Source organism: Phasianus colchicus, chromosome Z, assembly GCF_987193195.1.
Source record: "Phasianus colchicus chromosome Z, bPhaCol1.hap1.1, whole genome shotgun sequence".
Lineage (NCBI taxonomy): Eukaryota > Metazoa > Chordata > Aves > Galliformes > Phasianidae > Phasianus > Phasianus colchicus.
The window spans coordinates 64,266,423-64,290,289 of record NC_143476.1 but is presented as its reverse complement, the minus strand read 5'-3'; the positions used below and the strand labels follow the sequence as shown (position 1 = coordinate 64,290,289).

General features: G+C 38.6%; 1 protein-coding gene across 12 annotated transcripts in view; it reads left to right on the top strand.

Annotated features, from left to right (window-relative positions):
* The first annotated feature begins 9,120 nt into the window (after positions 1 to 9,120).
* Positions 9,121 to 23,867, top strand: part of JAK2 (Janus kinase 2) — an 87,295-nt gene continuing 72,548 nt past the window's right edge. For 3 of the 12 annotated variants that reach the window (XM_031606146.2, XM_031606152.2, XM_090132390.1), the window contains exons 1-2: positions 9,131 to 9,279; positions 10,489 to 10,572. The gene's annotated coding sequence lies outside the window, so the exon portion shown is untranslated. Of the gene's footprint in view, positions 9,280 to 10,488; positions 10,573 to 12,030; positions 12,270 to 15,027; positions 15,128 to 23,867 lie in introns of all 12 variants that reach the window. The other 9 variants (XM_031606145.2, XM_090132388.1, XM_031606147.2 and 6 more) reach the window with 6 other exon arrangements.

Genomic DNA, 23,867 nt, shown 5'->3' with positions numbered 1-23,867 from the left:
GACCGACATAACTTTTTAGCTCCTTGCTTTTCAAAGGAAGCAGGGCAGGGAATATGAATTAGGAAGAATTCAAAAAATAAATAAATAAATAAATAAATAAAAGGAAAAAAAGTCACAAAGATGCAAAACACACACAATGAAATAAAAGAACATAAGTGTGCTGGTGCTTCCAGTATCTCCTTATATTTAAAATAATTAAAACTAATTCAGAATATTGTTGCAACATTTTGTAGGGATTAAAAATAATTTGCAGCACTTGGTAGAATATTTTCACAGCACTTGTTCATCGTAAACCAAGAAATGCTGATGGTAAGGATTTCAGTAACTGTGTCTCAACCACCATCCTCAGGACAACCCACTTCTGCTAGTGTGTTCTGCCAAATATTGAACTCAGCAAGCTGTGAGAGTGAATAATATGTTAGTTTCACTTTTGAGGGGAAGAAGAAAAATCGTGTTTCCAAGTAAAAGCAGCCTTCCTGGCAATCTTTTCAGCTTGCTTCCTCTATCATTAAGTAAATGGTAGGCCCATAGAATATCTGTTACCATCTGCATCATCTTTTCTACACAAACTGACTCACTTTTTCACAATTGTAATGGCATATTCTTTCTACGTATCAAAAATGCCTCCAACCATATTGCTGGGCTTTCCATTACCATCTGACTCGGTTATACAGTAGCAGAGGATGCAGGAGAGCAGAAATCCAGAATAGGACAGGATCAGTTCAGAGGGGACAGCTCTCCCTTGGGGGACGTTGTGTGTCCCAGCTCCTGTCCTGGGAGGGAGGGTGCCCCAACATGCTTCTCTGGCTACTCTGGTCCAAGGAGCACCTGGCCCAATGCTGCTCCACACTGCATATGGCATTCAACACAGCAAAAGCAGCTTTCCTTAATTTCTGTGGACAAGGATTATTTGTACTCTTCCAAGCAATTAGGAGAACACATAAATTGGTTTGGTCCTTCACACAAGCTCCACTGTGGGAATGATGTATTTGGAAAATGGTGCCTGTGATCAAGTAGAGCTGAGTACTGCCTCTGCCTCTATGTTTCATATGCAGCTACCTCAGCAGAGATTTGATAATCCCTCATAATCACAGAATAATGGAATGGCTTGGGTAGGAAGGGACATTAAAGTCCCTCAGTCCCTCAGTCCCTACCCATTGCCATGGTCAGGACTGCCACCTACTAAATCAGGTTGCCCTGGGCCCCATCCAAGCTGGCCTTGAACACCTCCAGGGATAGGGCATCCACAGCTTCTCTGGGCAGCCCGTGCCAGTGCCTCACCACCCTCTGAGTAAAGAATATCCTCCTAACAGCTGAACTAAATCTCTCCTCTTTGAATTTAAAATAATTCCCCCTTGTCCTATCACTATCAGACAATGTAAAAGTAGTCTCTATCTAAATTCTGCAATGAGATCTCCTCCAATGACATCAGGAGGTCCAGCAGCCAGAGGGAAGTGCCCCTGCCTCTAGGCAAAATCCTATGCTTTGTGTGCATGTCTCATGTGAGGGAATACTTGTCAGAACTGCTCATTCAAAAATCCTCCATCCTCCAAGAAATTGAGTTTGTAGAAGCAATTTCTGGATCCAAAAATGCTCTTCCTGAGAGCTTGCACATGTGCCTCATTTTCATTACACTACAAAAAGTAGAATGAGGAACCAGTGTTTTTCAGTGTAGTAGCAGCTGGGTGCCATTCTTTGGAAATGAGAAATGAAAACTAATGAATGCTGATTTGTGACTTTAATTACAAACAAAAATAAATAAATAAAACAGCAGCCAGTTGGCTGGAGATCAAGTCTAAAGGAGAAGAAAAAGAAGAGGAACATGTTTGGTGTTGTTTGTACCAAAATAATTCCAGAAGAGTAAGGAAAGTTAATAGTTAATTAAAATTATGCAGAGCCTTATGCCACAGTTGATTAATTAAAGCAGGGCAAGCTGGACATGAGCTAGCAGAGTGCCCTTCCATCCCAGAATGCCAACTATATCCTGGGCTGCATCAAAGGAAGCATGGCCAGCAGGTCAAGGGAAGTGATCCTGCCCCACTACTCTGTGGTAGTGATGCCTCACCTGGAGAACTGCATCCGTATGTGGAGTCCTCAGGACAGGAGAGACATAGACTTGTTGGAGCATGTCCAGAGGAGGGCCACAAAAACGATCCAAAAGATGGAGTACCTTCTTTAGGAGGTCAGGCTGAGAGAGCTGGGGCTGTTCAGCCTGAAGAAGAAAAGGCTCTGGGAAGACCTGCTAGCAGCTTTCCATTATCTGAAGGGGTCAATAAGAAAGAAGACAACAGAATCTTTAGCAGGTTCTGTATGATAGGACAAGGGGAAACTGTTTCAAACTAAAAGAGGGGATTTAGACTGGATATCTGTAAAAGGATAGCAAGGGATTGGAATGAGTTGCCCTGAGAGGTGATATATGCTCTGCCCTTGGAGACGTTTGAGGTCAGACTGGACAGGGCTCTGGGCAACCTGGTCTAGCTGTACATGTTCCTGTTAATTGCAGGGGAGTTAGACTAGATGACCTGCAAAAGCCTCTTCCAACTCAAACAGTTCTGTAATCCTACAATTCTGTTCCAGTGGTGACTAGGGGAACAGACCTTTCTCCTTAAAACTGGCTTGCCCAGGTCACTGGCTGTGCACCTTTCTGAACCCAGAGAACACAACACCCAGACTCACAGTGGTAAAGATCTTTCAAAGATCAGAAGCCCCCTTGCTTTCTGCCAGCATCCTGCCTGCTCCATTTAGATGTCATGGGCACTTCCACAGACATTAAAATCAAGATAGATACAATGGGTTATGTCTCTGAAACGTAACAGCAGCTCACATAAGCTAGGATTTTTACAGTGTCTGACTTTCTCCTTGTTACTTTCCCTCTGTGCTATTCTTTATTGCCTGGTGGTGTCCAGTGAGTGGGTGAGAGCATAATATACCACAGAACTTGTGGAAATTTAACACCTTTTCTTCTGCTTGCTTTAAGTGTAACTGGCCAAAAATTCAAAAGGAAAACATCTATGTTAAAGATGTTTAATTTTTGTGTAATTTATTTTTACTCTAAAATGTTTTGATGTTACAGTTTGTCATAGTATGTGCATTTGATACCAACACTGATTTTTAGACACCCTCCACACTGATCTAATTTTTCAGAAACATTGATAAAGCAAAGCATCTCATAAAGCGTGAGCAATTGTTACTTAGCACTTGTGAAAAATCAGCACTTTATTTCAAATTGAAATAAATTTCTGAATTTAAATTAAATTATGTGCACTGTTGTTTGGTTGTTTTTTGTTTTTTTTTTCCTTCCAGGACAGTGAACCCAACTTGCTATTGCCTTGTACTTGCAACTAGATGTAATATTGAGAAGAAAGAAAAGTGAAATTGGGTAGTTTTACTCCGCTAATACTAAGATGGGATCATCAAGTGGAAAAATCAATTATCTGAAATCAAATTACATATTTTACCTTGAGCTTGCTGCAAGCAATTTAAAGAATTTTAGAAATAGTTCATGAATGGTTGTTGTCCATATAATTGTGCTTATATTAAAAGTTCTTGATTTTCAAGGTATCTGGTGGTTGATATGGAAACCGTAGGCAGTTTGGAAAAACTACAAGACTAACCTGATTCAGTTTTATGACTTCAACTTTCATATGGTGCTCAGGCAGCCTAGTTATTGTATCTTATACAGAGAATATAAAAAAATAAAAAAAATAAAATTAAAAAAACAGGGGTAAAAAACAATAGTTTGATCTCTCCTAAGAGAAAATTCTGCAACTTCAGTAGCGAACAGTAGGAGAATTTAGTTATCCTCACTATCACCAGTTCATCTGATTGCCTTTTATCCCTTTAATTTCTAGATGTATGATATTCACATCCTGTCATGCTGGTGAAAACAGATTAAATTACAGGAACAGATTAAATAATAATAAAAACAGGATGAGAAATTACTATTTGGCTTAAATGAAGTTAAATAAACAGAAGCTTTTGGAGTTTCCTGACTTTCATAGGTAAGCGCTGCCAAGTAAGTCCAGGAAGCTTAATATTCAATAATAATGCAAAGCAAAAGAACCTAATTATAGATTCAGTTTGTTGAATTTTAAAACCAGATCTAATGAGTTAGTAAACATTTAAGTTCTAGAAGCCTTAATTTGAAGAGTAGTTGAGAGGTTTCCACCTAATTGCCATTAGATATCTTGAAACATGAAAAATATCTGAGATATGTACATATGTGAAAATATCTATTTCAGATAACAGATTTATTTTCCACAAACTGATCCAAGTCCACTTGAGTCATTATGCACTCCTGAGCACTGTGCAGGATGAGAATGTATGTACTTAAGGTCTGAAAGCAGAAAATGTAGTTTTTAAGAGGAAAGTGGACTGTCTTCCATGTTTGAACAGTAAAAACAGTGAAAACATTTAAGGTGATTCTGCTTGGACATATTAAAAAAGAAAAAAATCCCAAACCTCCAAACCTGGTTCACCACAATTATGTTACAGGAGGTGTGCAAGTTAGTAGCCACTGCTTCTTCCAAGGAATTTTCAAGTGAGACATTCTAATAGTGTTATTTTTTTTCTGGTTGCAAGTAGACCCCAAAAGGCATGACTTCAGTCCTTCATTTTTATAAGTACATCCTATTTCTATAACCAAAACACAAATATAATCACATCTCATTGTGCTAAGGCACTGGTTAAATACAGAGGATATCCCACTATAAAGATAGGACAGTATTGGGAAAACAAAACAAAAGTTAACTCTACACAGGCTGAACTTGATTAGGAAGTAAAATGAGTTTGTACAACTCAATAGATACCTACAGTGATGGATAGAGAAGAATCTGTGTTGCAGTCACCAGGAGTTTTAACTGCAGATCTACTGAGAACACTGCAAGCTACTGTTTGTACTGTCTGTGTCTTCTCCTACAACTCAGACTTGATTTTGTTTTGTTCTGTGTGCAGATTTTGTTGAGGCGGGACCTCACTTTTCCACTGACACTTTTTCTCACTGTACGGTGCTGGCATACATTATCTGTTCTCGCTGTCACTCAGAAAAATTCTGAGTGTCACAGTGACAATATTTGTGGTACCTTTCAATGTTTTTCAAAACAAGCCACTTCCTATCAGTGAATTCTATTTCAAAATTCATTTTCAGAAAGTTCTATAGTTAGCATGATTGCTTGCCATTGCCTGCCTGCCTTTTTTTTCCATCCACACAACTCTTGGCAGCTTGCAATGTTTTATCCTATAATGGATATAGGAGTCTCTTAAAAGGAGTCCCCAAGCTATTACCAAACTGTGACTCAGCTGACTTGGCAAGAAATGCTTTTACTTGAATTCAGACCAGACCAACCTTTGCAGAGCCACATGACTGCCAGGATTTGGTGGGCTGGGACCATTAATAAAGACACAGAGATGCTGTCCCTGGTGTGGCCATCGCTTTTCACAACAGGCAATTGGCTTCATTAAAGATGAATTAAAAAATTATGTGGTCTTTCACTATTTGCATGAAACCTGACAGAAGCTATTAGAAACAATAGCAAAATAATTCAATTTCAAAGAAACACATGAAAATGTTCTATGCTACATATAGTTCATCTGTATATATACCATCAGTGCAGGGTCAGCACTGATATGGAAACAGCCCTATATCACCTTCTTTTTAATCCATGCTTTATTGTCACTGCACATCCTGCACCAGTCCATTCTACAAAATAGAAATCTGTCAGGTAGAGCACTCATCCTGACTAGAGTAGGCTATGAAGTGAACTTTGCTGCCTTCTGTTCATCCCACTTGGGGATTTCTGGAGGAAATCCCGGTGAGCTACTGGAAAGCTGCAGCTGTCTGCCTGTTTGGAGAATGCTGCGGAAGGGAAATGGGGCAGTTACAGACACATAGGAAGGAGGAGGGAGCATTATTTAATTTTCTTTCTTCTGTTTTAAGGAAGACCTTGTACTGCTTAGTCATTGTAGCATTTAAGTGCTTTCCAGGTAGTCAGTGGTGTAAACTGATGCCTGTTCTTGTGCATTCTTTTTATTTTTAATTATTTTTCTTTGGTATTGTTGTATATTGCTGTGCTTTTTACCTGATTAAGAATACAAGATTCTTAGAGAAGGAAGTGCCAAAGCAATGCATCGTCCACCAGTAGGCAGGGTAGTATTTAGTGCTGGATGAATTGCATTTTGCATGCTTAAGGATATGAATATATAAGGATATTCAAAAGTAGACTTTATAGAAAAGTATTACGACATTTTTCTAGGTGCTCCCTACCACACCTCACTTATCAAGACAATACTTAGAAGAGGACAAAATTGGGCATACCACTGGGATGGCTTTTTTCTTACTCCCCCCCCTCCCCACCCCCGGAAGTATTCACTCATATCACTCAAATAAATAGCTTTCAGATAATGACTATGAATACTGAACAAGTTTCTTTTAAGCGTGCTCTTTATGCTCTGTAAAAAAAAGACCATATTTTGGACTAAATTATGTTTCTCGAAAAGGCTTGATCTACCCACATAGGGGAAGGAAAACCATTACAACTTACATGCTCATCTTAAAGCATTTTACATCCTGAAAGATTTCTAAAGAAGGAAAAGCCTGCCTCCATAGATTTGCCTTAACTGAGTATCTTTTCAAGCCTTGTTCTAATTCATGAAGTTTTTGCAAAAAAATCCTCACATTGTCCTGAATAAACAATGGACATTTAATTTATTTTCAACTGAAAATGACAAATCTAATTCCAATTTTGAGAGTTTTTTAAGTAGTTGCAATAAAACTGCTTTAACCATTTTTATCTTTTGAATACGAAAATGAAACAACATCTATTTCCTTGTCTGCTTTCTAACTTCAGAACTTGGAACACGTAATTATGAAGAAAGTAAAACCAAGTCTCTTGCAAAGATAGCAAGTTCTGTAACTTGCTTTAAAAGCAGACTAATTCTGAAGGGAAATTATTACAGTAGTTGTAAAAATAAACATTTCATATGTAATCTGTGGTATTTTTGTCCATTACTTGGGAATGTATTTAATAAACTTCTCACCCTGAGCATTTTACATATCCATTTAGTTTAGAATTCTGTTAATATGTCCTTGTTAGTAGACAGTACACATATTTCTGTTTGACTTACTTAATATCAAAAAGTGGAACCAAAGTTGTAAACAGGATGAAGCTAAATGGTATTTCACTCTTTTTAGAAGTAAGTTGCCACACATCACAGACTGACACCATTGTACCAAAGTGTATTAACACGCAAAGGTATGCAAAGTATATACTGTCATTTAGCAAAGACAAAAGGAGAGAGGAATGCTTGAATAAGATGGAAACTTGAGACGCTGTGTTTTTGGTGAAGGTGCCTTTGAAAGGGCTTGCTAAAGGTGAGCAACCCTGAATTGATTACAGGAAAAAAAGAAAAAAAAAAAAAAAAAAAAAAAGACATTTCAGAGAGTAGTTTTTTTCTTTCTAGAATATGCTACATTGTATTTTATTAAAACAGAAGACAAACAAGAGTGGAAATGCTTATTGTCATTAGATAAACTGTAATGTTGGGAGTTCTAACATAGTTGGGTCTTCAACAATCTATCAGCTGACGATGTGATCTATCAGTTGAGAATTTGGAAGGTTTTGATGGTCTAACTAAGCTTGACACTACTAACATGTTGAAACTTAGTAAACCTAATCATTTATTTCCCATCCACTTTTGTAAAAATTCTTTGCATTTTCAGTTCTATCAAAATTAACCTTGATGAGTAGAGTATGATGCACAACCAGTATGTAACTCTCCTAATCTTTCAGTCTGGATACCAGCGCTCACGATATTTGTGAGGCAGTGGTACATTTTGAAGTTTGTTCCTTCCTGTCTGTCAGAAGCTTTCAGAATGACAGCAGTAGATGCTTGTATGACTTTTCCATGCTGCGGCCAGGAACAAGAGAAAGACATTAGAAATGAAAAGGAAACTTTAACAAAATATATTACCACGGAGACTTTCAGTGAGATCAGGAGCTATACATACTAGAAAGAAAACAAGTTTTAATCACTTCTAATCCACAGCCACCAAGTATACTGTAAGTTGCATATTTAAAGAAATCAAATATGCAAAGGAATGTGAATAGTGAGTTAAAATCCAGTTCTGCATTTCCCTGGATTTCTGTAAGATGATGCTACAGGACATAGGCAACAATTTTCTTCCGCTTAAGTGCAAATAAACAATACATATCAGAGATGACAGTGGTAAGTTCATCCTTAAAGAACAGCATCTTCTTTGACAGTTCAACATTATGTTGGCAGGCAGGTAATGGCTTGCTTTGGAGTGAAGAGCACATGTCTGTTGGTGGATTTGAGTCATCATTATCTCTGATCAAGTTGTCAGTTCTCTGCCACCCCTTCTCCTCCCAACTGTTTCCTGTAAGAGGACTTCACGTTTCCGTGGATCAAGTCCTCTGGTGCCGGCGTTCTTCCTTCTATCCTGAACTCATCATTTCCTCACACTCTCCTGTCTGCTTGCCCCAGCAGACAGCCTTGCTCACCCATCCCAGAGCTGAAAAGCAGCACCAAGCACATTCGCTTCGTGTGGGTAAGACACTGAGGTACAAAGTTACTGAGCAACTTACAGAACACATTTCAAAAGCCACTTTTTTTTTTTTTTTTTTCCAAAGTTGTACTTTTTATTGCGAGTTAAGACAGAAATAGCAGGCACAAACACCGCCTCAAGAGAAGGTGCCACTGCCTTGGCCAGCTACCATTTCTGCCTGCTAGTCGGAGGCCCCCCGCTTCACTTTCTTCCCGTTTCCTCCCATCGGGGAGGCAAAAGGGAAACCCGTGAGAGACACAACCCACTCACGCCCCGCAGGGCCTACCCTGAGGCAACTAACAGCCGCGCGGAACCCACCCCGCACCCCGCTCCCCGCTCCCCGCTCCCCGCTCCCCACAGCCCCGCCGCCCGCCGAGGGCGGGGCGACACGAGCACCGCGGAGCAACGGCCGCGACCACCAACCCCGCCCCGCGTCGCTTAGCAGCTGCGCGATGACGCAGGCGGCGGGAGCCCCGCGGTCCCCGCTCCTCCCCGCTCGAGCGGGTGCCCCCGCCCCCCGCCGCTCCCCGCCGCGGCGGTGAGGGAGGGAGGGAGGGAGGAAGAGGGGGGAAGGCGGGGCGGCTGTGCCGAGGCAGCGGGTAAAGCGCGGCTCGGCACCACGCTGCTGCGCTGTCTGCCCCGGTGCCGTGCATGGAGAGGTTGCGGGTGCTGAGGGGAAGCCGCCCGCTCGCGCCGCTCCACAGAGCTCCCGCGGGGTGAGTGGGGCAGCGCCGCTCGCCCCGGCGGCGACTTGTCTGCTGGCCGCCACGGCACGGGGTCGGGGGGGGACGGCGGATCGGAGAGGGGGCTGCGCCTCCGCCTAAGGGGTCTCCGCTCCGTCCTGCCGGTGGGGAGTCCCGAACGGAGCCCCGCGCGGAGCCTCGCGCGAGGCCGGCGCGATGGGACAGCGCTGAGCGGCCCGGGGCGGTGGCGGGGCGCAGGGCGGGTGCCCCGAGTAGGCCCTGCGCAGGGAGGGGGGGACGGGACGGCTCCCAGTGCACGGAGGCCTCTCCGTCCGGCAGCGCGGTGCCGGCCGGCCCGACGGCGGGGCGAGGCAGCGGGAAGTCCGCCGTCACTCTTCGGGCCGCCGCGCCCCGGCGAAACTGCAGGGTTTTGCCGGAGTACTTCCTCGAGAATAGTTGTGGCGTTGAAAGATCCTCGCTGCGGGGGGAAGGAGCGCCGCGGGGACTTTGGGGCTCTTCGTTGTCAGCTCATATTTAAGTTGTTTCTAGGACCCTTAGCTGTACGTTACAAATTACTGCATTTCATTCCCGTTCAGGATGAAGTTGTTATTACTATTATTATAGTACACTAGTATACTATTATTATGAAGGAATATTGCGGGTGAAACTTCAGCTTGGTTTTGTTTGTTTTTGGTACAGCTGAAGTCTAACAAGTCTAATGCCAACCTTTCTGGCTGTGTCTTCACATTCCCTTTTCTCTAACCTGTGTGACAAGGAAGAAAGTAACACCTAGCTTTCTCACTTATTACTGGTGCGACATAGGCTGTTCCCTCTGGTTGTTTGTCAGGGAGAAACGTAATTGAGAAGATGTGGAAGTCAATGAAAGTGCCAGGTGTAGCTTCGTAGGGCAGGTCAGCTGGTTAATGATCAGTGCTCCTGGCATCCCTGCCCCGCACGCTCCCCCGTTTGTCATCTCTCTCCCCAGTGTCCCTCTTGTTAATCAAAATCAACAGATATGCAGCTCAGATGAGATAGAAATGCTTCTAATTTTTTTTTTTTTTTTTTATGAAAAATCAATATTAACAGGAAATTGTAGGGGGATTGTGTGCACTGTTGAAAAGTGCAGTTTGTATTGATTGTGCAGATTAACCTTTTTTTCCTAGCAATGTTGGGTCTACATGGTCACTGATACAGGGTAGCAGAAGTGATGTCCTTTAGGCCTTTCTATTGTTTCTTGTCCAGGGGCCATAATTCGAAGGCTTGTGCATAGCAACATTGTTTCTACCATCTTCTGCTTGAAGACGTGAGTCCCGAGTAACTCCAAAGGTATAAATGTTGAATTCTTGTTTAATAACTATAGTGTTACAGAGTGAAATGCCTGTAAACAGTAATGTGCTTTCGAGAAAAGCCTAAAATCTAAGCTCTTTACAAGAGCTTTTTCACTTTCATAAATGTTAGTGAGTTCCCAACAACACTGGGAAGCACTAATCCCTGCTAGGAGAGGAAATTTAATAAGCAAGAAGTTTGCAGAATACAGAAAGTGTTTCAGCATCTTGTTGGCTAGAACTGCAAAATGGAAAATGAAAGAAGGTTGCTACTGCCTCTCACATACATCTGTTCAGCTTGGTGATTGGACTGACAGTAACCATTTCCAAATGATGTGGTGCTGATGTTGTACATGACCACGGAGTATGACTAAAGCAAATGCCATTGCCATCTTGTACTGGCAGTGGTATTCTCTTGCCTGAACTATAAGAACAGTGGTTACTGAGCAGGGTTGTGTCTTCTAACATTGGTTTCTTTATCAAAGTTCTAGAGCATTTTTATTGTATAACTTAAGGTAAACAAAAAGCTTAGAGGAAAAATTTACAGTTATAAGAAATACTTTAAAAACTTGGCTGAAAGACCCTCAAGAGGGAAACAAGATGAATATATATGGTAATACTAATCAAATACATCAGCTAAGTGGTGTTAACGTGTACCTACAAGGCAGCTAACGTTATGAAACTTTACTTAAGAGGCAGGGTAAAATAATTATTTACTAAACAACTGAAACATATTTACTTTAATGGATTTTGGAAAAAAAAAAAAAAAAGCATTTTACAAAGAAGTCAACACAATCTTGTGGCTTTTTAAAATAAACCTAACTGCAGCTTTGAAGAGGAGGTTTAACTAGATGAGACTCCCTAAGATACCTTTCAACCTGAATTACCCTAACCTAGTGGTACTGTGCTATTACAAGTTAGCATTTTTGTTTTAAATATTCTATTTCTGCCCCTCCCTCATTTTTACCAAGGCTTGCATACAAAGATTAACAGTGTAATTAGGCAATGCATAGTGGTATTTTTTCCACTTAACTCAATAGAATGCTATTAAAAGTCACTCACCCTGGCTGTGTGCTAATTTCAGTGGGTTCTGTATGAATTTATGTGTCCACCCACAGAATGTTCAGCATGAGCCCGGTAAGATGACTAATATGAGTGAGACTAGCAAGATCTGAGTCAACATTTGAGCTCAGGCTTGTATTTGTATTTCTCTAATGTATTTCAGAAGTGATTTATGTATCGGAATGTAAATGAGGAGCTTTCCTGAATTCCTGGATATGAGGTTTTGTTAACTACTCTGTATAGTAATTCTCTCTCTATGGAGACCTAGAAAAACAAAATGAAAACAAGTATATAGTATGAGCTTTCTTTATGGTAGTTCTTCTGGAAGAACTGTAATTAATTCTGTTAGGTATGTGCATAGGTGCTATTTTTACTTAGTTGCTCTCCTGATCTGCAGAGTACATTGTATCTGTCACTGAAGTGACTGCTGGAATACAGCAAGTGCTACAGGATATGTGTGTAAGGTATCTTGTCTGTGTCATTCACAACCTGGCCAATGCTGAAAGAAAAAGGGTGATGCCGCTTTCTGCTGCCAACTCTGGTTGAGCACCACTGAATGCAGAGAGATTGGATTCATGTAGACAAAGACAGTATCCTCTTGTGTTATTGTGAGTGCAGCTGATGTGAAGTTCTAAGGTAATTAGCTATCTATTTCCTGTCTTGTTATCCTGTACTAGAAAGCAGTTTTCTTTAGAGGAAAGCATAAGTACATCTTGAGTAGACAAGTAGAATGACCTGCCTGTAAGGTAACTGTGTCTGTAATTTTGGTTATGCTGTCATTACACATTCAAACATAAATATTTTAATTTGACTGGGGGAAAGAGAGGGGGGAGGGAAAGAAAAACCTGTATGATACAGCCTAATTATAGGTGTTTCCTTTTAATCAGTACAAACACTGACTTTTTATGATACAAATTCTCTTCACCTATGTTTTTTATGACAACAATTTTCATGGTACTGTTATTAACAGTAAAATAGCCAGTAAAATTGCTTTTTAATCATGGCTGTAATTTCTTTGTATTAGAGACACATTAGCAGTCAAAGTCTTTTTTTTTTCTGTACCTCTATCCCTTCTTCTGCACATCTTTCTGTGATTTTTTCCAAGTAAAATTAATATTTGATCCACAGATCAAATACTCTTGTCTGAATTGCGACATCACAGAAAACAAACAAACAAAAAATGCAAAAAAGAAACAAGTGAAATTAGAATGTTTTCAATGCCATTCATTATTCATTGGAATACTTTGTTTCTTGCCTTGTGTGTGCCTGTATTTAGCAGTCTGTTGATCAGGACATCTTTCAACCTGGTTGCTTTGTTCAGTTAGTTACATTTGGCTCAAAATTTAACACCATGTGGGAGTAGCTGCAAGTTACTCTTTCAAGAGTTTATTAGTTTCTGTCTGTTGACATAGAACATTATTTTTCTTCTGCTCTTCATTTATCTAGGTCTCAATTTTTGAGAGAATGTCTTGATCCTGGTCTAGTCTTGAATTAACTAATTATCAATACAGTTGTTTTTAAGTTACTGTTCCTTTCTTACTAGGAAGTTGACAAACAACTTCATTGCCAGGCCTGGGAGATAGAACTGGAACATTTTACAGGCTTATTAAAATTAATTACTCAAACGGTGACTTTTGAAGTACTTATACATACACACTTGTGTAAGTCTGTATGACATGGTATTTCTCACTTTGTATGCATCCCCATCTAGAACTTGTTCTAGTATTTATTGCAGTTCCTGAGCTGTATGTTCTTCTAGATGTGAAATTTACATTGACAGTCCAGGAAGCTATCTTAGCTGGTATAACCTTTATCACCTTGCTCCTGTGCTCAAAAAAATTACAGTAGATTTCAGGCTTTTGGAATGTGTTTAACCAGTGTTTTAAATACTATATGTGTTCAAAGTGATGTGGTTAAGGTTATTCGTAAATTATGAATTAAAAAATATTATTTTATTTATTGGTCTTACAGATTTGTTTTTGTTGCCCTTAGTTTAGGAATTCAGTTGACATCAATTTGCTAAACTTCTTATTTTTTGCAGTCATCCTGTTTTCCAAAAACAGAATATGGAAACTAGGAATCTGGCTGAGATTTTTCTTTTGATGTTTTAGAGTAATATCTTTTTAGTCATAGCATATATGCGCACATATATATGCATTCTGCATGTATAAAATAGATTGATCTTTAAGAACATGCCTAATATATCTTAAATGAGAATCTTCAGGTTTTGTTCTCCATTAATATTGGTCAACAGCCAGGGCTTCTTAGTTAAAAGCAAAATGTTCTTAATTCTTTTCTGATGTGTAGTGATGCCTCCTGAGTCTCCAGTACAGTAAAAATATTTTACTTCTACTTATTAAATATTGCTATGTATAAACATACAGTAAGTTTTCTACCTTCATTTCTTAAACGATCCTTGGAGGCCTCTGTTGTTTAAGTGCATTTAGATGCACCTTGTTGACTTCAGCATTAAAACAGGACTGTTTTCAGGAATTCAGTTATAGAAACAGGATCGCAGGTGGTGTCTGGATTTATGAATATATTGGTAAAACTTACTTATCTACAAGCCTAATGCAAGAGCATTTCAAGAAAAGGCTGTTGGAAAATAACCATTAATTTCTGATTAAAGAGGGTTGCTTTTTTGTTTTTTTGTTTTTTTTTTTTTTTCAAGTTAAAAAGATGCTTTAGAAGGCTACTATGATAGTAAAAAAAAAAAACAGAGACTGAAGTTATAAAAACAAAAGGCTCTAAAAAATAGTTTTCAAGTGAGGGTTCATGCTAAAAGATGATGGTCAGGAAAAAAATCATAAAATTAAGTCTTATCTGTGCTGTAGTTGGTGTACAATATACAACATTAGGCAAGAAAGCCAGCAAAAATCCTGTTTTGCAGCATTTCCCAGCTGTAAGGAATTCTGACATGCTATAAAGTTTAGTTCTGGTTCTAGGAAATGTAACAGTGTTATGTTTGCTCATAAGTTAGTTGTGATATAGTTGCAAGGGTAAAAATACCTCCCTCCTCTGTGAAGTAAAGGAGTAAATGCTTGCTAAAATGTAAGGGAGAGACAAAGCCATTTATGTATGTGTTTGTTGTATATCATCTGTATGAAGTACTCCTGTGTGCTGGGAAATTTGGAGTTGGAGCCAAATGGCATTTGGTCTTTATGAGTTGGCATTCCTGCAGGGACAAGCAGAATCAAAACCATTCTTATTCCAGAATCAAAACCATCTTTATTCCAAAGGTATAAACTGCAAAGGTAAGGAGGGCAAAAACACTGCTATCCTCAGAAAATAGAGGGAGTGAGTAAAAGGAATTGAATTGAGTGAAACCTTTAAAATCTCCTATAATTGAACGAATTGAAATTGAACACAAAGCCAAATTATGTCCATTTTGTAGGTTGCTGCATTAAGGCTGCCAAGATTCACGCACCTGAAAGCCTGCCTGTTTTTCAACAGTATCATCAAATGACTAAAGGCATTTCCTCTCTCCACGTGAGGTACATTTCATAGTGAGAAGCGCTTCTTGTACAAAATGACTTTGTAAATTATAACTGGCATCTCTGATCTTATTTTTGGTGCTACTTTGACGTACTTTGCAATGCTGGTAGTACAGATTCTTTTTGGGCTCACTTTGAGCCATTAGAAATTCTACTGTAGCATACATTACATTCATATAATATATACGTAAGTGCCTGCTGCTTTTATTGTCATGTACAGTCAGACTTAAGCCAGTTTTACAAGAATGTACTTTCAGAGTCAGAGATTATTTGTGTGAAATTTGAGTACCTGGTCTTGTGAGTTAAGATCAGTGCTAATTATGCAGTTTTTAAGCAAAAGATGTGTTAGACTGACAGTCATCTACTATGCATATCTTTCTGATTTCTGTACTGAGTAAAACAGCAGTGTTTCTTTTTTTTCCTCCCACTTTCATGTTTTGATATCTTGACGAATTGCTCTCTGAAGCAGTAGAAAATTAAACTATCTTCTTAGCCACTGATTTCTAAGGAGTAGGTAACTTTTAACGCTGTTGGAAAATTATAGGAATCTGAGCAGTGGCCTTTTGGCCATTCTGTGAGAAATTATAAAACAAGAAATCCCAAGGATCTCAAAGAAAGCTAAGGATTGTGGTTTCATGATGTTCTAAGCATATGCCACACAAGATGTTTCTTTCCTCAGCCTCTCAAACTCTGGAATTTGCTGCTCCATCAGCTTTGTAGACACAGCAGCTCTTTGTAGGGTTGTGCTTGAACTATATCATAACCATGACTTAAGTGAAAGACCGTATTCGATCTCTGAAACAAGTGGCAAAAGGGAAGGGGGGTGGACAAGGTAACTTCTTAAACAGGTTTACAGTGCCAGAGAAAATGTTGTGCAATGCATCCTGGATAACCCCAAAAATAAAGTGAACTACAAAAGAAAGTTTTGGGATCCCTGTGGAATCTGAGGACATGGGATTGCACAAGACCCAGATCCTCAGCTGTGGGCAATAAAGCATGTCAGTCCAACAGCTGGCTTCCAAAAGTTTGAGACTTTGGAACTATTCTGTGTAAATAGGTGCACAGTTACCTTTTAATTGCTCTATAACTATGCTACCATAAACCTTTGTAACTGTTTCATCTATCAGAGATTTTGTGAATAAATAAAATTTTGGTTGCTTTTGTATTAACCTAGCATCAGCTAACAGTGATTTCAAGGCTTTAGGCTAAATTTAAGACATTCTATTCCAAGAGACTTTTGACCCATAAAACTGGAGACTGGCACACTGATTGTCTGTTTTGAACACTGAAAGAATGGCACAGCTGTACTGAATTCCAGGGAGTATTCTGAAAATGTCTATAATCAATGAATATACAGGTGTTATAATTAAGAAATATACAAGAAAGTTAGGCTAAGCAGGTTATCATACCAAAGAAGAATAGATAGAAAGTTTACCCTTGTCCCAGGCTCACTGAGAAGACTCCAAGAGGAGTGATCTCCAAAAGAGATCCTTCCCCATTGGCAGTCAGCTCTTAAATGGGATCTAGGAGAGGTGGAGTCAGGCTGCACCCTTTCCGGTAGCACGGAGAATTGCCTTCACCTGTGCTCCCAGGGCTGACTCATTGCTTGCCTCAGCTGGTTAATCGGAGGCTCAGGCCATGATTCCAAGTTCCAAGACAACGTGGTTGCAGAAGTTGAGTAGAACCACGTTAGACTTAAGTTTGTCATGAGAAAATGAAATAGTTGGCAGAATTTACAGGCCTGTGCAAGATAGGTGTCAAAAATGATTTGGAGTCTCCAGTTATGTTGTTAGATGTTTGTAGACCTAAAAACAGTGTGATAAGTAGATTTGAGCCAAAATGGAGAATAAATCATGTTGTTTGTCTGGTTGAGGTTAATGAGATTATCGCAGTATAAGAACCAAATCAATTTGAAGCATTGCATGTGTGATTATAACCCATTATTAAGGCAGAATTAGCTGAAGTTTCAGCAGCTGGAAGCCAGAGGAGCTGTGCAAGAAATTTCATGTTTTCTTGCTACCCAAGCTGCTTCAGGCACGTAAACAGTGTTTACAAGAGTACCAGTGGTAAGTAGCAGACATAAACTATTCTGTAGGTTTTTTTTGAGTTTTATTATTTTTGCATGTCTGCCTGTCTTAGAACTAATCCATTTGCTTATCAATATTTTTGCCTGTAGACTCATAGGACTGAGTTTTAAGCTATTGTAAGCAAAATACAGCTGTAATATGTCAATGGTTGCACAGGTTTGTTTTTATTTTTGGAGCTCCTGAACTTGAGCTATAATATTTTTTAACAATTTGTTAAAAGATGATATGTTGTCATATTTTTTAAGACCTTGTGCTATGATCTGGTGACTGTATACGCTGGTGAAATGGTGTTTCTTATGATCAGACTTCTAAGAAGAAAATTCAGAGTTTGTCATTACCTGATGTTAGAGCAAATCAGCCACATGTCAGTATGTCCAGTTTCAAAGGAGTTACAAGCCAAGTTACTTATTCTATATGCTGTAACTTTCTTTCAAAAAACCTAATCTCAGTTCTGTCTTTCTAGTTTCTTATTGGTAAGCAGCCTTGTGGACTGTTCTGTGTTACTTTTGTGAAATATCTTTGAGCAACTTTCTGTTTAGATTACTTGAAATGTTTTCAGGAAATATGGAAAAGCTTCAACTTCAAACTGGCACTTCATGTGAATGTGTCAAATTATTCTCTTCCCCCACATAGGAAATCAGCCTTGCCTGGAAAACTTAGTATTGTTTTGACTTGCTGTGATGTAGCTGAAATGTTTTTTACTGAGAGTGTTTATGAGGAAGCAACCTCCAGTATCCTTTGTCATATATTGAAACAATAGATTAAATATACGTGAGCCTGGATAAGGCTGTTGCATACCAGATAGATAAATGTACAGACACAAAACAAGAGTGATTACTTCAAATCTGCTAAAGCATATTTAATCAAATAATTTTTTTTCGTTAAATATACTGTATTCACAGAATCAGAGAATAGTTTACTGTGAAGTGGACTTCAGTAGGTTTCCAGTCCAAACTCCTGCCCAAAGCAGCACTGGTAACGAGATAATGACAGGTTGGTTACTCAGGGCTGTGTCTGGTGATGTCATGAAAGCTCTTAAAGATAGTCATCACATCTTCTCTGGGTGCTAGTTGTATTGCTGGGCTCTCCTCAGGGTGACAGAATTTCTACTTATGTCCTGTCTCAATCTTTTAGACCTCTTGTCTGATGAAGAGCCAGGCTCTGACTTTCCAAGAACTGCCCTGTAGGTTCTGGAAGCTGCTGCCAGGTCTTCAGAAGTCATCTGTTCTTCAAGTTGAACAGGCCCAGTCTGTCTTCCAGTGACCATGTCATTGTTCCCTACTGTGAACACTTTCAGTTTGTATGCTTTTTTCTCACCAATGCTGGCATTGGTGAGGCCTTGAGTACTATGTTCAGTTTTGGGCACCTCAGTACAGAAAGGACATTGAGGTGCTGAAGTAGTCCAAAAAAAAGGCAACAAGGCTTGTGAAGAACTTGGAGAATATGCCCTATGAGAAGAGACTGAAGGAACTGGGACTGTTTAGTCTGTAGAAAAGGAGGCTGAGGGGAGACCATATTGCTTTTTTCCAATATATTCCAATATGCTGAAAGGTGATTGCAGCAAGAGTGGGATTGATCTCTTCTCACTGGTGACAGATGACAGGATGAGGGGAAATGGCCTTAAGTTGCACCAGGGTGAGTTTAGGTTGGATATCAGGAGAAACTTCTTTACAGAAAGGGTTGCTAAGGTCTGGAATAGGCTCCCCAGGGAGGTGGTTGAGTCACCATCCCTGAATGTGTTTATAAACTGCTTGGATATGGTGCTCAGGGACATGGTTTATCAGAGGGTTGTTAGAGTAGTATGGTTAGGTCATGGTTTGACTTGATGATCTTGAAGGTCTTTTTCAACCTGAACGATTCTATGATTCTGTGTTGGGGACTGGCTGGGAGTGGAACAGGGGCTGGCCAGTGTGTTTTAAATTCAAATAAGAGATGAATGTTACCAGAATTTTAAAGAAAGCCAGAGTGGTAGGAAGTCTGGGAATCCTCAGCAACCAAACCATGAGTGCTTTCCAAATTTACATATAAAAATAACCATAAGATCATAGAATCATAGAATCACTAGAGTTGGAAAGGACCTTCAAAGGTCACCTAGTTAATCCTCCCTGCAATGAACAGTGACATGCACAGCCAAGTTGCCCAGGGCCTAATCTAGCCTTGCCTTAAAAGGCTCCAGAGTTGGGACATCAACCGCATCACTAGGCAATGAGATGAAGTATACTGGTTTTAAACCATTGAAGGACATTGTCACCAGAAACTGTTCAGTTCTCATAATTATACTGCTTTCCTTCTTTAGGAACTGCTCGGTTTGAAATGCGAAATGTTTTGATAAAAGTATTTGATAATGTAGCATTTCTTTAGAAACGTTGCATTTAATGGTATTTAGATTTTTATGTATTTTGTTGTATTTCAATTTTGCAAATGTAGCTTGCCAGAAATATGTTAAAAAACAGTCTTGAAAATTACAGCCAACTCGTTTGTTAAGACACTAATTACAACCCCAAGTCTAAATTGAATACGTTACTCTTCTTATGTATAAATGAAATGTAATAATAGAACTCAACATGTCTTGCTTAATTAATGAAAAATCAGACTTAGCACATTGTATTACTGTTTGACCGGTTTTGTGATTGTAGTGGGCAACTGCAGAGTGACAGCTTAAAAATACAAATGCAAATCATAAATGATTTATAATAAACATTGTCCTTATTTCAATCAGAACACCATTAAGCAAATTTAAATTAAGTGAATTAATCTGTCTTGCCCCAAGACTCTTGAATACTTAATTACACTGCGTTCATATGTATTATGTGAGTGTATATAGAAATGTATTTAAATCAGAGTATTTTAAAAATTCCTTCTGTTTCTCTAAGATTCATGGACTGTTAAACCAGTTGGAACTCTCATACTATAATTTATTTTGTAAAGTCATTAAACTTCAACCTGTTGAGACAGATATGTTATTTTTTGATAGGTTGTTATCTCGAATTAGTGTCAAGGGTATGCAGGTGGTTCTTTCACCAACTTTAATTCTTAGTTAACAAATCATACTTATTTGCATTTCTATCAGTAGTTCTGTAGCCTATTTTTGTAACAATAGAGTAGAAATAAGGCAATTGTGGAATGTAAACTTCTATCCTCAAGCAACATAAATGAGTGATAAATCAGTATTCCTTTTTATGCATCTTTTAATGATTTCACTATCTTTGTTTAATTAAAAAAAAAAAACTTGCTCTATTCATGTTATTGATAAAATTCTTTTATTGCTAGGAGACTTACTGTTGAACTCGAGAATCTCATGTACGTAAAACACTTGCCTTCTACTTTAGTTTTATATTGCTTTCTAATTTTCATGTTGCTGTCCTTCCTTTATCAAGTAAAGATGAGCTAAAACATTAGGCTGTTTTTCTGACTGTTGAAGATTAGTGCAAAAGGAGAAAGAAGAAATGTAAAAAAAGCCGCATATTTAATTGTTTAGGTAAATATCTTGTCTTAATCCTTCTCCATTAAGAAATAAATCCATTTGGAAGCAATAGGTATGCTTATATTATCCTTATAGTGTTATTAGCTGAAACTATCTTTGCCTATTTATAGCTAAAGCAAATAAATTCTCATCTAATTGTTAATTTATTATAGTTCATTATAACAATTTAGAATATTTATTGGTTCTTTACCACAGTATTTTTTCATCCTATCACCATTTCTAGTTACTCTTTAATCCTGTGGAGAATGAAACAATGCAAATAAAACTGATTGGCAACCGTTTGCCTTCAGGTGATTAAGATGGCAAATCTTTCCTTCTGAAAACACATTAAAGACAAGAAAAAAGACTGAAGGAGTAAAAAAAAAAACCAAAAAAACAAAAAAAACCCCACGAGTCTCCCTGCCAAAAAAATGTAAGAGGCAGCAACAGAGTCAAATAGACTAGAGAACTCATTCAGTAAGCTTACATTGCAGATCTTTAAAAACTTATACTTTTCCTGCAACTTTACAGAAACAGGCATTCTAATATGAATGATATTGCACCACATGTAACTGTTTTCAGCCTATAAATGAAAAAAGTGTCAATCAAAGATACTGTGGGGAGAATACAGTTCATCTTGACTACTTCTAAGTGGCTGTGTTTTCTACACTATGTTAAAAGGAGTTGTCTTTTCCCACAGTAATCTGTTGTAATTTGCAACAGCAAAAATGCTGTTGCTGCACTAGTGAAACAGTAAGTGAGTTTACAGGCAGAAGTAAAGACTCAGTAGTCTTCTCAGGATTCTCAGTAGGAAACAAAATGGCTTACAGTAAGAAGGGAGCAAGTATGTAAACAGCTTTGTCCCTTTATCCCTCCAAATGCCCGACTGTTTCTTTGCCTTCTTACCATACCCGTACTTTTTCCCTTTTCTTTCCTACTATTTATTGGTTCTTGTTGTTGTTCTTTCCTCTCTCCCCTTCTCCCTGTAATAAAAAAATCAAGTAGTTTTTAAGGCAATTCTCTGATCTCAATAGCAGTCAAGGTCTGAGCTACTTGGAATCAAACTTCAGGGCCAGATATTTAGACTTTCAGTTTACATTCATGAAAAACCTTGTCTTTCTTCAGACTTCAGCATCTTCAGATTTCTGTTATATCTGACCATTTGGGACAGAAGACTCTTTCTTCCTAGGTAAAATTTGCCAGTTAATTGTGAGCCCATCCGGATGGGAAAATAGGAAGAAAATAACCCAAACAAACAGTTATGAAAAAGAAATGTTAAGATCAGAAACTATATGCTAGATATATTGTAGACCAGCTTGTAATATAGCTGTATTAAAATTGGTAGGAATCTGGAAAATCGATTTTCAATTGGTGGAGAATTGTTGATGGTTTTGAGGAAGGAGATAGTTTTGATTTGTTAGTAGAAAAAAACAAATTGCTTGTGAAAAATAGACTGCAAGTAGACTCAATTCTATTTGTGTCCGTGGGGTAAGGTGTGGTATTGTGATTAGAATTTAAAGTGGAGGATCAGAAGAATCAGTATTTGTCTGGAAGGAAGGGAGACTGGCAGGTGGCTTGGCAGTAGATTGGACAAAAACTTGCATTTAGTCTGAAATGGAGTGGAGTTGATAGGAAGGTATGTGTTACGGATAACAAAAAGACATGACAGATGAGTGTAATAAAGTGTGGGTTGATGAGTGGCTCTGTATGGGAAATGCAGACAGTGCAAGCACTTGCATGCATCTTCTTGATCTTAACTTTTCACATACATTTAATTATTTTACTGGTTATTAAAGCTGCTGGAAATACTGCTATGTTATTTCAAATTTTAATGGGGCTGGCACTTTGAGAATAGAGGAGTTGTGTTGTGATAGGAATTTAGAACTGTTCTTTCCTAACTTTGGAAAGGAAAATTGATCCAGAGGAATGTGGATGCTGTTTCTAATTGGGGCTGCTGTTCGCTCTTTGAGTGCCATGCTCACTTTTAAATGACCATGGTTGAGAGCAAGGTTTTCTGACTATATGTGAGCAATATGAAATCAGAATTGAAGATACCTTTTTTATATTAAAGGAACTAGAAATAATGATTTCTAACACACATACATCCATGCATCTCTTGCTTATTTTCCTGTTGTAACTTTTTGTTTTTAAGTGTGGAATGAGCAGTAACATTTATCTCAGATTATAGTCCTTTCCTTTTTTAGACTACGCGATAGAACGAAGTAGCAGTTTAACAAGACTTTTTGTTTTATCACATCCATTTTACTGTCACAGATGGTGTATAGGATTAGTTTTGCAATCATAATTTGTGATCTCTTCTTTCCTGTTTGTTCCTACACACTTTTATTTCCTTTTCTTTTATCTTTGTAATGGGTGAGGTTCTTTTGGAGGCTTAAATATCAGATCACAGCACAAAAGGTGGGTAAGGAATTGATACAAAAGACTAGAACTTAAGTTACTGAAACAATTTCATAGTCATAAATACGTAATTACACATATAATGTTTACAGCAGAATACTGTACAATTTGGTTATTTGAGAGAGAACCTTAAGTGGGTTCTCACTGCATGCACAAATAAGTGTTTTTTCCACTCCATATTTGAAGTAATCACATCCTTCTACTTCACAGAGCTTGGGAATAGTCTGCATGAGGGTTAGAAAGTTTTCAAAACGTGCTTTCAAAATGTGAAAAGAATATTGAAAATCTGTTATTACTAATGTTACAGCTTTTGCTGAAACATCTGAATTATTATTGTTTAGCAACTAGATTGTTAAAGTACTGTTGCTGGACTAGTTCACACATAGTCTGGTTTTAGCAAATCTCATTATATGATTACAGGCATATTTAAAGTGTTAAATGGTGTCTACAAAGAAAGAATTGGCAGGTTGACTGTAGATTACGCAATCTGTGTGGGACTGTCAGTTTTTTCATTTGTCTATCTTCACTTTTGCCTTCGTAACCTGGAAGTTGTGGCTGAATAGAGAAGAATGCTAGTGACTGTCAAGATAGCTATGATAATTAGTCTGGGGTTTTTTGGAATAAATGCATGGTATATTGACTTAGTAACAGTAATGTGTCATTAGAGATTTACGGTGTGAAAGTAGCAGATGAAAAAAAAACATTGTATTCCTTTAGCTCACAACTGCTGATGTAACAAAAGTAATGCTGATTTAAATTAGATCATGGTTTG